The sequence below is a fragment of the Drosophila persimilis genome, unplaced genomic scaffold (assembly GCF_003286085.1).
Source record: "Drosophila persimilis strain 14011-0111.01,24,50 unplaced genomic scaffold, DperRS2 tig00001875-arrow-arrow-pilon, whole genome shotgun sequence".
In the NCBI taxonomy this organism is placed as follows: domain Eukaryota; kingdom Metazoa; phylum Arthropoda; class Insecta; order Diptera; family Drosophilidae; genus Drosophila; species Drosophila persimilis.
In genome coordinates this window covers 1,938-16,646 of record NW_020825586.1, presented here as the reverse complement: position 1 = coordinate 16,646, position 14,709 = coordinate 1,938, and the positions used below count along the sequence as shown (strand labels likewise).

Genomic DNA, 14,709 nt, shown 5'->3' with positions numbered 1-14,709 from the left:
CCTCTGAAGCTGGGCCGGGATTACCTGGTCCGGGCCTGGCGATTTAAACGGGTTGAAGCTGTTTACTGCCCAACTTATGTTCCGTTTTGTAAGGATATGGTCCATCGATTCTACCGATCCCTCTCTTGGGAGGTGAGACGGCTCGGTGGATGTGCATCCGGGGAAGTGCGTGTCGAGCAAAATGTGCAGGGACTCCTCACTAGAGTTGGTCCACGTGCCATCATTCTTTTTGAGGTACCCTACCGAGGGGGTGGTTTTTGAGAGAACTTTCCGGAGTCTTGCGGCCTCCGAGGTTTCCTCGATTTCGGAGCAAAATTTTTGCCAGGAGGCTCTTTTAGCCTTCCTCGTTTCCTTTTTGTATAGTGCTAGACTGGTTTTATAGTCTGCCCAGTGAGTATCCTCCTTAGTTCTTGTGGCTCTGTTGAATAGAGTCCTGCAAGTTCTACGAAGGGTGTCTAGTTGCTTGGACCACCAGGGGGGTTTCTTTTTTCCCCTTGGTCTGGTAGAGGGACATGCTGCCTTGAAGGCTTTGTTGCACGCATCCGTAAACCTGTACACAAGACGGTTTAGGTTGTCTTCAGTGTTCGGGCAGGTAGGGGCGTTAGGAGGGAGTAGCTCCTCCAGCGTTGTGCTATATTTTTCCCAGTTGGCTTTTCTGGGGTTGATATAGTCTGTTGGTTTGGGAATATCGAAGGATAATATCGTCTCGATATACCTGTGGTCCGAGAAGGAGTGGTCTCCTAGGACTCTCCAGCTCTTGATTGTGTCCAGCAGTTTGCTTGACACTAGCGTGAGGTCAATGACCTCCTGCCGATTTTTAATTATAAAAGTGGGGTCATTACCCCGATTGCATATGAATAAATTTGAGTTCAGGATGAAGCTGAACAGTGACTCACCCCTTACATTCGTGTCCGTACTCCCCCATTGGGTGTGGTGGGCGTTGGCATCGCAACCTATAAGTAGGTCTTTGACCGTCCTTTCGCTGTCGCTGGCTATTTTGCGAACAAGGTCGCTCGGAGGATCATCCTCCTCGTGGGCCATATAGGATGCCACCAGCCTGAGATGATGACCTCCTATTTCTAGGCTTGCCGCCGTGTTATCTCCATCGCTATAATTGTGGAGCAGAAAGATATTTAGGTGCTTCCTAGCAAGTATGCAGGTACGGATTTTACCTTCTTTTTGGGATACAATGATCTTGTATTCCCTCGTCCCCAATCCACAGACCTTGCCTCCTACCACCCAAGGCTCCTGGATCAGGACTACGTCGGCTCCGCTTGCGTCTAGGCGGAGTATGAGAGCAGCCGATGCTGCTTTACAGTGGTGGAGATTTATTTGAAGGATCCTTAGGACCATCTTCAAGATTCTCCACCACCGTGATGTCCGCGTCCGAGTCGTCTGAGACTCTCTCTCGACACATTGACTCGAAGTCGAGCATCAATTCCGTATCTGAGGAGAAGCCTTCCTGGTCTGGCTCCAGCTCGTCGTCAGGCGCTTCGATCTCCGCAACGACATCCCGCACGTCTGGTTTGACGACAGGAAGCGCCGCGGCCGCCGCGTCCGATTTGTACACCTTGATGGTGACCGAGCTGAAGCCGAAGTTGAGCTCTCCTTTTGCTGCCTCTATCGGGGCCAGCGACTCTGTATTGAGAACGATAACTGCCTGGTTAGTCGGCCCTTGTGTCGTCTCAACTTTGGCTACCTTCCAATCGGAGGTTGGTAGTCCTGGGTTGCACCTCTGCAACATTTTGAGGATGCGTTCTGGCTCCTTAAAGGTAGCCGGCACCCAAATTCTGGCCCTTGGTCTGCTGGGCACCTCGCTCCAGTCGACTGCGACGAGTTTCGCCCCAGCATAAACCTCGCCGACCTGCGCTACCGCCGCTTTGTACAGCTTCACAGAGCGCTCGTCTTCGCAGGCAATTATCTTTACATTGCCCTGGAACCACCCCATGTCCTTGCAGACTGGCGGAGGTCCAGGGTCTTTGTCGAGGAGTTCGAAGCAGCGGTCGGCCAATGCCGCTTCCACCCACTTCCACTGACTCCTTGGGATTCTCCCCTCTGCGCTGCCTTTGTCGAGGACACCAATTAGCGTCCTCTCCTTGGCAATCTGCGCAAAGGAGACATTTGGCAGCACTCTGGAGCGCTTTGCTACCGGTCCCGGTGTCTCCTGCGAGCGCTGCCTCTTGGCTTGGGGAGCCACCTTCTTCTGTTCTAAGGTGAACTCCGGAAGTACGGCCGAAGCCCATTCCACCTTCTTCAGCCATTCGGCTGATGGGCTGGCTTCACTGCTGGCGTGTTGCCGACGGAGTATGTGCCCTGCACTCCTCTTTTCGGCATACGAGTATCGTCTGGCTTGGGCACTTGTCGACGGCAAGTCAACCCCCTCCGCTTTACCAGAAGGTCGGGCAGCCGCAATATTGCTTAGCTTCCCTTCCAAGGTGTCAGCTTCGGGAGTTACCTTGCCACCCACACCGGATTCGGGATGGGACCCCCTAGGGTTCGCACAGGCACCTTCCACCTTGTGGGTATTCCCCACTATAGAGCCGGTTGGGCCAGGCCTTTGGGCCGCTGCCTTCCCGAGCTTGGGATTGCTCCCAGTTGGCATTTGGGGAGCGCCGCACTCATTTGTTTTTTTGTTAGTTTTGTTTTTATTGTTATACATCTTGTTCCCACGAGATGCAGAGAAAGGGAAAGGTCAGCCCGGGCAGAGATCCACGTTGCCCGGGTAAGGCATCATTAGAACAGGGGGCTGCCAAGTCCCTGAGCCCTCCGTTAGAGACTGGGCTATTTTTTATACCGGGCCCCCAGCCAGGCTGACTCTCGGCACGGGTCGAGTAACACACTTAGTCCGGCCCGGTGTGAGGTGGATGTGGGGGTTGGGATATGGGTAGGTATTGTGTATGGATGGGAGTGTGTGAGCTACTTATTGAGGCGGCACCACAAGCGCATCGTCAGTGTTGCTGCTTCGCGAACACCCGCTGGCTGTCCGGGACTGCTTATTTCGGTACTCTCCCGTGAGGGATGCCCGCTTATTCGCAGCTGACCTACCGAGGTAGGCCGTTCGCTATCCGCAACCCGCGACCCGTCCGGTGGCCTCAGCTAGGCCCCCTTTGAGCTACCTCACAAGCTCATCAGACCAGAGACGATAGACTAATGGGCCTGAAATCTTTTGGTGCAGTGTGCTTGCCTGCCTTGGGTATGAATACGACTTTGGTCTGAAGCCAGGTGTCAGGAATGCACCCGTGGGAGAAGTTTCCCTTGTAAATTATTTTGAGCCAATTAATGGCTTTATGTCCCACGTGAATCAGTTGGGCTCGGAAAATGCCGTCTGGCCCCGTGGACTTGCAAGGTTTAAAGCTCCTGATCGCCCAGGACATGTTCTCCTGACTTAGCAGACAGAAGAAGGCGTGAAGTAGTTGGGTCTGTTTTCATCGCAGACAGGGAAATGAGTATTTAGGAGAAGATTAAGCGACTCATTGTTGGACGTAGTCCACGACTGGTCGGTGTTCCTCAAGTAGCCCAGGGTGGGTGTTGTCTTCGAGAGAACTCTGCGCAAGCGCGAAGCTTCTGAGTTGTTCTCGATTTCGCTGCAGAGCTTACGCCAGGAGGCGCGTTTGGCCTTTCTAAGTTCTTTGTTGTAGGTTGACAGACTGGCCTTGTATTCGGCCCAGTTTTGCTCAACATTTTCAGCATTAGCTTCATTGAAGAGTCTCCGGGAGGCCTTCCAGAGGTCCCCCAGTTTCGGATTCCACCATTCAGGTTTCCTAAGGCCTCTGTTCTTGCCAGACGTGCAGGCTTTGTCGAGCGCCTTATTGCAGGCATCGGTAAAGATCTTAACAAGACGAGTCGTGGCATCCGTGGAAAATTCCTCCTCAGGTGGGGGCTCAGGGAGAACACGACAGAGGTAGTGAGAGTACCGAGTCCAGTTTCTCCGCCTGATGTTCCGGAATCGAACTGGCTTCGGTACTGAGAAAGAGAAAACTGGGGTGGCGTCGCACCCCACAATTAGGCCGATGTCCTTGGCCGAACAGTCTGTGATTAGAGCCCGGAGAGGCGCGTGTGAAGGGGGGTCTGGTTGATCATGCCCCATGTATGCGGAGCAGATCCTCAGTGAGCGCTCCTGGCCTTCGAGGCTCACTGCGGTGTGGTCTTCATTGCTGAAATTTGGGAGCAAAATTAAGTGAAACTCTCTTTTTGTAAGAATGCAGCGCATGCTGCCTTACAATGGTGGAGGTTTATCTGCAGGAGCGTCAATGACATTCCTGAGGCTCGCCTCCACCATTGTTGTTTCTAGATTGCTGTCGGGGGACTCTAGCTCCTCCCCGACAACGATGTGGCTGAGACCTCTGGCTAGGTCGCTCTCATCGAACGCGTAGTCGTTCAGGATGTCGTCCGACATCATGTACGCCGCATCCGACGCCGGGTTGTCCTTCTCACACGAGGCCCCATCTTTCGGGATCTCCGGCAGCTCCGGGTCTGGCTCGACCTCCGCTTGCCTGCCCTTGCGATCCGACTTATAGGTGGATATGGTGACTTTTTTGTACCCGTAGTCAACCACACCGTCCGTCTTTGCGAGGGGCTCTAGCGATTCCTCATTAAGGACGAGGACTATCTGGCACCTCTGCCCTTGGATATCCTCTACCTTGGCCACCTTCCAATCGGCTGTGGGAAGGTGGTGGTTGCAGACCTGCAGTAGCCTGAGGATTTTCTCAGGTTCTGCAGGTTTTGCCGATACCCTGCTCTGCTCTGGCTCTTGGACGCCTGAGGACATCCTCCCATCTCACGGCCTCCAGTTTCGTCCCAGGATAGACCTCTTTTAGAGCGGCCACCGCCTTCATGTACAGGGCCGCAGAGCGAGCGTCTTGGCAGGCGATGGCTTTCACCTTGCCTTGATGCCAACCTGCGTCCTCACACTTTGGCGGTGGTCCTCCGTTCTCCTTCAGTTCCTGTAGGAACCGGTCCTGGAGCTCGTTCTCCACCAGGTGCCACTTGTCGCGAGGGACATGGCCGTCCTCGGCGCCCCTGTCCAGGACACCGATTAGGGTCTTGCCCGTCGCCACCTCAGCGAACGATCGGTTCGTGAGGTGGGTCTTCACCCGCTTGGCTTGGCCTGGCTGATTAGCGGGGTCCTCCGCTGAGCGTTGCCTTTTTTTGGGGGCCTTGCCTGCGCCCTTTCCGGCTTTGGCTGGCTGGAAGAGTGGCAGGATTGAGGAGGCCCACAGCCTCTGCTCCTTTCCTTCTGCCGACGCCCTAAAATTCGGGTCCTCGTTAGACAGGATGAAAGCCGCTCGTCTCCTGTCCTGGTACGACGGCTTTCCTCCCCGTGGTGCAGAGACGCTGCTCGCCGGGGCTCTCGGTTCCTCGATCCCGGTGCGCTTACCAGCCGCTATTACGCTCTGCTTGGCAGCCACCCCGGTCTCCGGTTCGCCATTGGAGCCACCCGACTTGGAAGGACCCGATTGGATTTTCGGGCCCCCCCTCGCTGCGACCGCCGCCTGAAGACGGTGGACCGACTCAGTCTACTTCCCCGTCTTCTTTGGACCTGGTTTCCCAGGCGCTGGTACAGAGGCATTGGCTTGTCCCTCCGGTACTTTAAGAGGAGTACCGAGGTCCTTTGCAGTGTTTTTATTTGGTATTTTTGATATGTTTGGCATCTTTGATCCCACGAGTAGGCGGGAAGGCATAGCCCGCTTGCCCCGGGAAGCCTAGTTTAAACTGGAGGTCGGCATGTATCCATGCCCGACTACCATTCTCTCTCCGCCCGACTACCATTCTCCAGCATCCTGGCAGCGACATGACCGTGCCAGGAACTGTTTCCAGCGTGAACAGCGCGTGATCTCGCGGCAATTTCTAGACACTTTCCGCACAGGAAAATTAAACTCTTTACAAAAGACAAAGAAGGCGAAGCGGAACGCTATAAAAACACGTCTGCTTTCGTTAGCAGTCAGAGAGCAACTGAGTAGACAGGGACAGAATTAATCTGATCTCTCAGTTTTATTTTACGTGGCGGAACCCAGGAACCCAGCGCGCAGCGTGAAGCTAAGCCTTCGTTCGCTGTAGACGAAGCCTGCGTTCGGGATAAAGCGGTGCGTCACCCGACCTGGGGAGTCACCATCATCCCATCTGCGTTGCCACTTGCACAACAGGCCTTCGTCTAGTCGCGCCATCTTCTGCTTCCAGCTAAGATTTGCCAAATCTTCGCCGTACAGCCAATCGCTCTCCTCCAGCGGGTAGTCACGCTTTAGTTTGAAGCTGATTGCCAGGCGTCTGGCAACCAGATCAAACGGGGGGGCTCCAGCTAGTACTTGCATTGCCATGGTGGACACTGTTCGGCATACCGGTAGGCATCCAATCAGGATGATCCTTTGGCACGCAAGCAGATGCCTCCTGGCAACCACTTGCGTCGTCGTCACGACAGACCAAACCGAGGCACCAAATAGTTAACAGGGCGCCATGAGTCCGGCATATATTGTCCGCTTTGCGCGGGGACTGAGTCCCCAGTCGACCCGCAGTACGCGCGACAATGCCCCTACGACTCCGGTCAGCTTATCACGCAAGCCCGTGATGTGCGGGAGAAAACTCAACCGCTCGCCGACCGTGATGCCTAAGTACCGATACCTGCGCTTATATGGCAGGCTTGCTCCAGCAAACCGTACCACTGGCGGCCGTCTAAGTATGCCTTTGAGCAGCATGAAAAACGGCAACGCCGACTTCAACTCCCCAAGCGCCTACGATGGACATTAACTCACCTCCTTTTTGCTCGAGCTCTGATCGGCTCTTGTCACCGGAACAGTGGCTACTCCATGCCTACTGACGATGCTCGCACTCTGGCCGGAGAAGAAACTTCGCCACAAGCTTGCTTCTCGGCATCCCAGCTCAAGGAGGCGGCGTAGTGCAGCATTCCACTCGAAGTTGTCGAAGGCTCCCTTGAAGTCCACGAAGACTCCGAGCACGTATTTCGGCCGGCTGGCCATCTGCAGCCATCCGCAATGGTGTCCTTCAGACGATTCACCATGATCCCTTCAAGCACTCCGATATGAGGTAGGATCGGTCCGGTCCTTATCGGGTCCCTTTAGGAGTGGAACCACCCTAGGATGCTTCCATTCCGTTGGGAAGTACCCTGTCTCCAGGCAGCGGGAATACATCGCTGTCATGTGCTGAGGGATAGCACGCCACAATGCCTTGCAAATGGCACTTGTGATGCCGTCCATGCTGGGAGAGCGTCTGCTCTTCAACCTGGCCACGCATGCATCAACCTCGAAAGCTTCGAGGGCCGGTGGAGCCTCGATCGGAATAGTATTGTGTGCATTCGACTCCGCAACAGGAAAGAGCTTCCGAAGGAGCACACCCGCACAGTCGCGCCATGTTGCGACCAGCCTAACATCCGTTCGAAGGCATCCAATCTCCGTGCTCTTTTTGCGGCCTCGGCAAATCCTGTAGACGTACCCCCATGGATCATCTCTGTTCTCTCCCACGAAGCGTCACCAGTTGTCTTTCTTAGTTCTCAGGATGAGCTTCTTGTACTGCGCTGAGGAGATCCTCAACGCGAGCACAAGTTCCTCTGCTCCGTCGGTCTCGTGCCGACGAGCGTCCTAGAGCCTTCACCTCAGTCTCCTGACCTCTCGGCGGTTGGAGTGTAGTTCGGCAGTCCACCAAACTACTTTTCTCGCGGCTCTCGGTGTGCTGCGTCCCAGCACTCTGTCGCACACACTGTGCACTACAGAGCGCAGTGCAGACACTTGGTTGTCCAACGGCGATTCGGCGATGTCTTCCGTAATTCGGCTGTCTCCCTTACCACTTCCTCCACGAACAATCGCCAGCGAGCATTGGAAAGCTTCCAGGACGGCACAGGAGCAATGGGCTCAACTGCGTCATGGATCATGTTGTGATCGCTGGTGTCCCATTTCTTCACTTCCCATAGTCGCAGCTTGGTTGACGATTGTCACATCGATATCGCTTTGGCCTCTACGACTGGCTTCATTGAGCACGCCGGCTCTCATCTCGGTTATCCACTCAGACAGCAGCTCACCCCGTGCATAGTTAGCTTGCCCCCGATTGTGTCCGGGGAGCTTGCTAAACCACGCTGGGGATACTGCGTTCGCGTCGAGCCCAAAGATGACAGGAGTGCGGCTGCCCAGCAGCAGCACCGCATCTAAGTACCTGAGGTACGGCGCCAAGTCGGTGTCGAATTATCAGTACACGGAGCATAGGAAGATTGAGCCGAATCTTCCCGTAACCCTGACGCATACTCCAAAATCCGTGGTAAGGGTCTCCATTGGCATGCAGATGGCGTCCGGTTCGTCGACGATGATAGCAGCTTTTCCTCGGCGGTCCTGGAAAACTCGCATTCCAGAAGGAAGGCCGGTAATCCGCCCTGCTCCATCGACGGACGGCACCTGGACCAGTGCGAACTGACGGCCAGAGCTGCGCATGATGGCTCCGAGTTCCATCACAGCCGCTCGGCCACGGCCACAATTAGCTTGGATGAAGCTAAACATTAATGTCTAGCTTGCACCCTCGCCAGTACCGCTCCGTAGATCGGGCACGCCGCTGACAGCATGGAATGTGCTGCAGGGTACCCCTTGAAGCGGCAGTTGCGGCAGTCCACGGGGTTGGGACACCGTGCAACGTTGTGGCCGTTCTGTCCACACCGGTGGCACACGTTCTCCTTTAGGCGACATTGCGACACCTTGTGGTCGAAGCCTGCACATCTGTGGCAGGCGTATGTTCTGACCAAGGAGCGGCAGCGGCATCTAAACCACTTGATGTACACGCATTCGTGCAACGCCTCCGGTGCCTTTGCGTCGACCTCTAGCGTCACGTTGATCGTGGCGCCGTCGGTGACCGACCAGGGTTTACTGCCCAGGTGAACCAACTTTTTAAACTCCGCGGCAGTCATGGTCTCCTCCAGGTTCTTTGTGAAGAGCTCCTCCATGAATCTATTGCGACATGGCAACGACCATATATTCCTCAATCTTTGCGATTCCATGTATTTTCAAACGTACACGGACTGTCTACCCAAGTGGCAGGTCAACTCTCAAACAAATCTCTCCAAAGTACGTTTGGCCGTCAATGCGTAACAACGTTCTGGAGTTGTCGGGGAATTGCCTTCCGTGCCAACGAGCCAAAATTGATAAGCACAACTCTCTGATTCCGGAAAAGATCACCGTCCCCGATGGCAGGTTTGATCACATACATCTAGACATTGTTGTGATGCCATTGGTTGATGGATACAGATATTGTCTGACAATGATTGACCGTTTTTCCCGCTGGCCGGAGGCTGTGCCGCTGAAGGATATGTCTGCAGAGACCATATATCGCGTTTTGGATGCCCATTGACTACTTTGTAGTCATGAATCGTGCATGCTAGTGGGGTTTGGCCTCTACTAGTATCTATGAATCTTTTCCTTCCTCAGTACGCGGAAAGTACCTCGACGTTGCCCGACACTCCGAATTGTCGCCGCAGTGCAGAGATAACTTCCGGTCTTTTATATTTCTCGACTTTGCGATAGTGCACATCGTCGAGAAACAGTCCATCCGTTATGATCTGCGCATCAATCACGCAAGCGTGATTGTCACGGATACACACCAGGTCTGGTTTACTAACCGAGGTTTCCAGCTGCAAACTTGGTTCGACGTGCACTGTGTGGCCCTTCTCCTCAAGAATCCTCTTAAGGTTTTTGACTACACAGTTATGTCTTGCTACCCGCCTCCCATGCGTACGGTAACAATTTTGCAGGATGTGGTTTGTTGTTTCGGGAGCATCACATCCTGCACGACATTGCCGTTCCAATTCATTTCTGCCTCTCGTGGTACGAAACCTCGATGGTAAGGCATTTATTCGCAGCTTGATAACGTTTCGGTAGTCTTGACCTGTTAGCAAACGCGTGGGCTGACACACCCAGCCGTGTTGGGGACGAAAAAAGTCCCGCTTCACGTAAGCCGCGACCATCAACAGACATATGCAACCTGTTCGCCCAGTACGTTTCGATCTCTGTCCGCGTTGTCAACTCACTCAGTCCAGCCAGAGTTCTACCCCGGGCCTTATGTAATTCGTCGGTAAGAAATGAGCTGGCCGCCTCGGATTGCGCGAGGTGGGCCCACTTAAGTATGTCACATTTTCTCAGAACTCCTATGATCACACTACCATGATAGCTTATGATAAAGTTGTGGGATAAGAACTGTTCTGAGGGCGAACAATTTCTGTTGTAGCTGTAGGGGGGAACTTGTCAATCTCAACAGCTTTGGACCTAGGTCTTCGGCTGGACTGTACCTGGTCCTCCCTTGTGCAGTGAATTTTATGCCTAAATACCTCAACTCGTCTGAGCGCTTCAATGCCGGACACGGGCGCGAACCTATACGGAAGGTCTCTGGGATGACCACAGTACACTTCTGTTTTGGTTGCCCCTTTATTCCAACTGTAAAACATTTATCCGGGTTCAGGGTAGGCCCGACTGAAGACAGAAAGTCAACAGTCGTGTCCAGCATTGTTTGAAGGCCCAAACGAGTTTCCGCAAATAAAACAATATCATTTGCGAACGCGGCCGCGTTTGTTATGTGTTCACCGATTGTAGCACCAATCTCATTGGGGTAGGACCTAAGCAACTGATCAATGATCATGTTGAATATTATGGGAGACAGCGGGTCACCCTGCCTGACACCTCGAGCAGGTATGAATCCCTCTGATCTCCATCCGTCCCCATTGAGCGTTGTGCCACAGACCTCGTACGAATTTTGTACGTAGTCAACGAATTCTTTAGGGGCACCATATGCAGTTAGCGTGGCGCTAACTGCTGCATGAGACACCGAGTCAAATGCTTTGCTTATATCTAAAGTTACGATATAAAGTGATTTACAACGTTTATGGTGATCCCTTAAGATTAAGTCGACTATCGTCGTATTATCGGCACATCCGTCGGTTGGAAGGAAACCTCGCTGACACGGATCCCAGTCGACTGATGAGGTCAACCGGGAACCCAAAATGGCATTTAAAATCCTTACCATAACAGATTGTACCGTAATAGGACGAAAGTCCTTAAGAGAGTCATAGTTACTCCCGCCGTTGACCCGCGCTTACTTGAATTTCTTCACTTTGACATTCAGAGCACTGGGCAGAAATCACATTGTGTCAACACCCGCTAGGGCCATCACAATGCTTTGTTTTAATTAGACAGTCGGATTCCCCAAGTCCGTGCCAGTTCTGAATTGATTGTTAATTGATAATCGTTATAATTAATAAGAACTAACTGGTTTAACCCAATTAGTATTCTTAAAAATTTTAGCAAGAAAGTTCCACAATTGGCTACGTAACTAAACTATCCGGGGAACAAGTAACTACCATAAATGATAGAAACTCTATTTACCCAGAACGAGCACATAAACCATGTTATTGTTTCCCAATCAAGCCCGACTATCTCAATCTTCAGAGCCAATCCTTATCCCGAAGTTACGGATCTAATTTGCCGACTTCCCTTACCTACATTATTCTATCGACTAGAGACTCTTCACCTTGGAGACCAGCTGCGGATATTGGTACGGCCTGTTGAGAAGTTTGCGTGTCCCCACCATAAATTTTCAAGGTCCGAGGAGAAAATATCGACACAACAGTATATGTCATGCTCTTCTAGCCCATCTACCATATCTCTCTGCGAAAGACTTCCATGGTAGTACGGCTATAAAACAGAAAAGAAAACTCTTCCGATATCTCTCGACGGCTTCTTTATGGTCGTTCCTGTTGCCAGGATGAGCACGAGGCCCATATTTAATAACAAACGGATACTCAACAGGTTACGGAATTGGAACCGTATTCCCTTTTCGTTCAAAATTATTCAAGTATTTAAAAATCATAAAAGATTTGACAATATTACTCACTGATTTTTTACTTGAAAATTTTCGGCTTTCGCCTTGAACTTAGGACCGACTAACTCGTGATCAACCACTGTTCACACGAAACCCTTCTCCACTTCAGTCCTCCAAGGTCTCATTCGATTATTTGCTACTACCACCAAGATCTGTGCCAATGGCAGCTCCATGAAGGCTTACGCCAAACACTTCTACGCATACCATTGTACCTTCCTACTCACTAAAGTTTCAAAATTTATATCACAAGTAATATAAATCATCTACTTTAGCGGTAATGTATAGGTATACAACTTAAGCGCCATCCATTTTAAGGGCTAGTTGCTTCGGCAGGTGAGTTGTTACACACTCCTTAGCGGATTTCGACTTCCATGATCACCGTCCTGCTGTTTTAAGCAACCAACGCCTTTCATGGTTTCTGCATGAGTTGTTAATTTGGGCACCGTAACATTACGTTTGGTTCATCCCACAGCGCCAGTTCTGCTTACCAAAAGTGGCCCACTGGGCACATTATATCATAACCTTAAACTTCATATCAAGAAAGTTAAGGTTCTTACCCATTTAAAGTTTGAGAATAGGTTAAGATCGTTTCGACCTCTAATCATTCGCTTTACCAGATAAGATTATTTTATATAACATTAAAATGCACCAGCTATCCTGAGGGAAACTTCGGAAGGAACCAGCTACTAGATGGTTCGATTGGTCTTTCGCCCCTATACTCAATTCTGACAATCGATTTGCACGTCAGAACTGTTTCGGTCTTCCATCAGGGTTTCCCCTGACTTCAACCTGATCAAGTATAGTTCACCATCTTTCGGGTCACAGCATATATGCTCAAGGTACGTTCCAGTTAGAGGCATAAATAATATAAATATTATTATACATAACTATATAGAACGCCCCGGGATTGTGTTAATTATCTATAAATAGTTAAAAAACTAATCCCATTATTAGTCAAGTTAATTACGCTATTAGGTTTATCTCCCAATAACTTGCACATATGTTAGACTCCTTGGTCCGTGTTTCAAGACGGGTCCCGAAGGTATCCTGAATCTTTCGCATTGTTAATCATACAAATGCATATAATAAACACAAAAATCAATGATAATTATGCCATTATATAATTTCGAAAAATTAACGCACTGTATTAATTTTAATTTATCAACACTTTATCAAATTAATGACATTTATTCTATGTTAAAATGCAAGCATAATAATTTGAATAAACTATAAGTCATATTTTATGATAAATTTGTTATATGCTAATAGATTACAATGTCCTTATATGGAAAAAATGCACACTATTATTATAATATTGTTAAAATATTACAACTTTAATGATGAATTTTCCATAACGGATATTCAGGTTCATCGGGCTTAACCTCTAAGCAGTTTCACGTACTGTTTAACTCTCTATTCAGAGTTCTTTTCAACTTTCCCTCACGGTACTTGTTTACTATCGGTCTCATGGTTATATTTAGTTTTAGATGGAGTTTACCACCCACTTAGTGCTGCACTATCAAGCAACACGACTCTTTGGAAACATCATCTAGTAATCATTAACGTTATACGGGCCTGGCACCCTCTATGGGTAAATGGCCTCATTTAAGAAGGACTTAAATCGTTAATTTCTCATACTAGAATATTGACGCTCCATACACTGCATCTCACGTTTGCCATATAGACAAAGTGACTTAGTGCTGAACTGATTTCTTTTCGCTCGCCGCTACTAAGAAAATCCTGGTTAGTTTCTTTTCCTCCCCTAATTAATATGCTTAAATTCAGGGGGTAGTCCCATATGAGTTGAGGTTGTATATACGTATATTAAAATTTATAATGATAATTACACTATATTATTATATATAGAGCGTTCTCATAATGAAATCATTATAATATTCGTATTTTATAACGAATATCACGAAGAATATTAAATATTTATATTTACAACAAAATTTCCTTTCGAAACATTAATAAGAGGCAATTCTAGATGAAAAAACTTTAATTATTTTTTTATGCTAGACATTCCTCAGTATTATTTGATTCAAAAAGGACAAAAAAATATATATTTTTCTTCGTTCTTCTCACACAAATATATACAACAATGAGAGATAATGCGTTTCCATTTAATATCAATATTATGAATATATATATATATATATCCAATAATATACAATATGCTTAAAAATTTCGTAAAATTTTTAAACAACTTATTTAGCATAGTCTTACAACCCTCAACCATATGTAGTCCAAGCAGCACTATAAAATTAATTAAAGTACCAAACAGCATGGACTGCGATATGCGTTCAAAATGTCGATGTTCATGTGTCCTGCAGTTCACACGATGACGCACAGTTTGCTGCGTTCTTCATCGACCCATGAGCCGAGTGATCCACCGCTTAGAGTGATTAAAATTTGTTTATTCATTTATTTGTCAGATATGTCTTTATTGAAAGAAATTAAAAATACACCATTTCACTGGCATATATCAATTCCTTCAATAAATTTTAGTTTTATCCTAAAAGAATGTTGCGAAATGTCTTAGTTTTATATAAGCGATATATTACCATATTGTTAAATAATATAATATGTATTTTGGCTTGTTTGATAATTATCAATTTATATAAAAGTATTAACCTGAAATCAGGTACAACATTGTACTTTTTAGGCTGTTGCATTAACCAATGTATGCCCATAGCTATGATGGACAATACATATTCGCAACGCGTGCATACTATGGTACATATGCACACAGATTTTATAAATCAATATTATTGTAATAATATCATCAATATGTATTTATATATTAATTGCTACACACATAGAACACAATGTTATATGTATAGCTACTACTAA

At 49.1% G+C, this 14,709-nt stretch overlaps 1 non-coding gene across 1 annotated transcript; it reads right to left on the bottom strand.

The window, feature by feature from the left end:
- Window positions 1-14,081: 14,081 nt before the first annotated feature.
- Window positions 14,082-14,260, bottom strand: LOC6603844. Its single transcript, XR_003409352.1, has one exon. It is a non-coding gene; the product is annotated as a 5.8S ribosomal RNA (ribosomal RNA).
- Window positions 14,261-14,709: the final 449 nt, after the last annotated feature.